Below are 3,000 nucleotides of genomic sequence, written 5' to 3'. Positions count from 1 at the left end.
CCACTAGCTGCATCAATCATGCTTCTATCAATGGGTAGACGGCCCTCATAGAAATATTGGATAAGTAGCTGCTTGCTAATTTGATGATGGGGGCAGCTTGCACATAATTTCTTGAAACATTCCCAATATTCATGTAGGGACTCTCTGTTGTGCTGCCTTACTCCACAAATTTCTTTTCGAATGTTGGCTGCCCTTGAAGCTGGGAAATATTTCTCCAAAAACAACCTTTTCATCTCGTTCCATGTTTTAATACTCCCGGAGGGTAGATAATAGAGCCAATCCTTAGCCGAATCCTTCAAAGAAAACAGAAAGGCTCTTAATTTAATTTGATCTTTAGCCACCCCCATGGGCTTCATACTCGTGCATACCACATGCAACTCCTTTAGATGCTTGTAAGGATCTTCACCTGCAAGGCCATGAAAAGTGGGCAAGAGATGTATTAGTCCAGATTTTAATTCAAAAGTAGTAGTAGCATCTAAAGTAGGGAATGTTATGCGTAAGGGTTGTTGATTCAAATCAGGGGTAGTAAGCTCTCTCAAAGTTTGATTTCCAGCCATGAATTCCTCCTTTTCTAAATCAGAATCGCTAGCAAACAAGGAATCAAGAGCTAGATTGTGCTCTTCAGAATTTTTCCTAGCTTTCCTCCTTAACCTGCACAAAGCTCCCTCTATTTCTGGATCGTATTGCAAATCACCTCGATTAGAAGATTGAGTTACAGTCATAAACAATCAAGGAAACTCTAATAAACCATGAAAAACAAACCAGGAAAAATCTAGAGTTATGAAAATAAAAAAAATAAAAAAATGCCTAAAACCCTAGAAAACAGTGGAATCTAGCCTCGAGAGGGTGGGGATAGTAATCCTAAGGATTAACTAGTCTTGCTTAGAATGTCGTTTACCTTTAGAAAACTATACTATCAAGGCCTAGTTCTACCGCAATCAGAATTCTGCCAAAACCGTAACACTATCAAAACTAACGATTTTTTTTTGTTTGAAAATTTCAAGAACGAAACAAGGATCACAAGAAGCACGAGAATCAACTAAAATCACTCCCCGGCAACGGCGCCAAAATTTGTTGTGCTGTCGCAGGCAACCAAAAATAAAGCTTATACTCCTAAAAATATATGTAGTAGTGCGAGTAAGAATCGTTCCCACGGAGAGTATCTAGCCTAATTTTATGCTAATTGAACAAGGAGGGGGGTTTTGAGTATAACGAAAACAATTTTAAGAAAAACAACTAAGGAACAATTCAAATTAAAGTATCGAATTCAATCAAAAGAACAAACCTTGGTCTAAGTCAACATCCACCATCGGAATTTTACAACTGATCATCGATGCAAGTATATATCAATTCACACTTTGAATATTCACCGTTGGAACTATTTTCCTATTTCTCCTTAGTCATAGTTAATTAGAAAAAAAGCGATCTAATTAATCCTAACAACTGAACAACCCAAGAGAAGCGCTAAAATTTTAATTTAGTAGCAGCCTTAAGAATTAGAGACATTGATGAAACTAAACAACACAAGCGCAAGCGGTTGTATTTAATTTAGTCAAGTGTTCTTCCTAAGATCTAATAATTTCTGACGCAGCAAATCATTAAATCTTGGTTGCTTCACAAATTAGAGGGATCGGACAATTATGAATTTGATATCTAACCTAGCAGTAGATTGCAGCGAATAATAAACTAGTAGGCCTCCTAGTAATTAAACGAGACAATTATGAAAATAGGCATAGAAGAACATCCAATACTCAAAGCATAAAATTGAACAATAAAAAAAAAATTAGATCTCACAGTTTTATTGATTCTGAGGCTTCTGTTTCCTTTGACGAAGTATAAAAGTTTAGCCAAGCCGGACCATGATGAAAACTTGAAGGAGAAGTTAGAGACGAGGGGAGAGAGAGGCGTGTATGAAGTTTGATTTTTCCTCCCCCTTTTACACGTTAATTCCCCCTTTCCCAAGCCTACAAAATCTCTTAAAAATATTCTAAATAATAATATCCAAATCTAATTAATTAAGGAAAAATATTAAAAATAAAACAAAGTCCTAATATAACTAGGAAGGTGGTGCTTTTCACTTGGAATTTTCGTGCATCAGATCTGGAAGCTTTCGAAAATAAACCCCATCAGATCCATGTATTAGAATTGCAAGCTAAGGAATGTTCCAGAACGTCAACAGTGTAGGTGCAGCAACTTCAAGCCCAATTTCGACCTTGATGCGGCCCGTATCACTCAAAACTCAAAACATGAAAGTTGTAGAGCTTTGTCTTGGCGTTACATAGTATCTTGAATCATCTCAATCGGAGATCGGATGAGAGAGTTATGCCCAGATTTCGAAAATAAACCCCATCAGATCCACGTATTAGAATTGCAGGCTAAGGAATGTTCCAGAACGTCAACAGTGTAGGTGCAGCAACTTGAAGCCCAATTTCGACCTTGATGCGGCCCGTATCACTCAAAACTCAAAACATGAAAATTGTAGAGCTTTGTCTTGGCATTCCATAGCATCTTGAATCATCTCAATTGGAGCTTGGATGAGAGAGTTATACCCAGATTACGAAGCGATATCAAAGCTGTCTAGAATCGCCCAATTAACTTCATTTTGCACTTAATGCCTCCATTTGCATCCTAAATCAAAATATAAGAATAATGAGTACATTTAGGCACTAAATAAGTATAAATGACTAAACATTATGGGAAAAAATATGACATTTTGCATTCTCATCAGTTTGGAACTAAGTTTTCTGTCTAAGCCTGGCCTCATGGACAATAACAGAAAACGAGGCTAAGACTTCACATAGGGAAAGAAATGAGCCCCGAAGGAAGTAAGTTCCACAAAGAAAATATCTTGGGTAAGTGATTAACTAAATTTATTATTTTAATTTGATCTATTAGTCATTTATCAGACGTTATCAAAACATAGCAAATTGTTAATATAGCAGAGGAATAATAGCATTCTCTCCGCGGGAAGAAACCAAGAAAAGTAGCAATCAGATGTTT

The 3,000-nt window shown here is 36.7% G+C and overlaps 1 pseudogene; it reads right to left on the bottom strand.

Annotated features, from left to right (window-relative positions):
* LOC142634184 (uncharacterized) overlaps positions 1-722 on the bottom strand; it is a 2,604-nt pseudogene extending 1,882 nt beyond the window's left edge.
* Positions 723-3,000: the final 2,278 nt, after the last annotated feature.

Source organism: Castanea sativa, chromosome 1 (assembly GCF_040712315.1).
Source record: "Castanea sativa cultivar Marrone di Chiusa Pesio chromosome 1, ASM4071231v1".
NCBI classification, from domain to species: Eukaryota; Viridiplantae; Streptophyta; class Magnoliopsida; order Fagales; family Fagaceae; genus Castanea; species Castanea sativa.
This window is presented reverse-complemented; position numbering and strand designations above follow the sequence as displayed.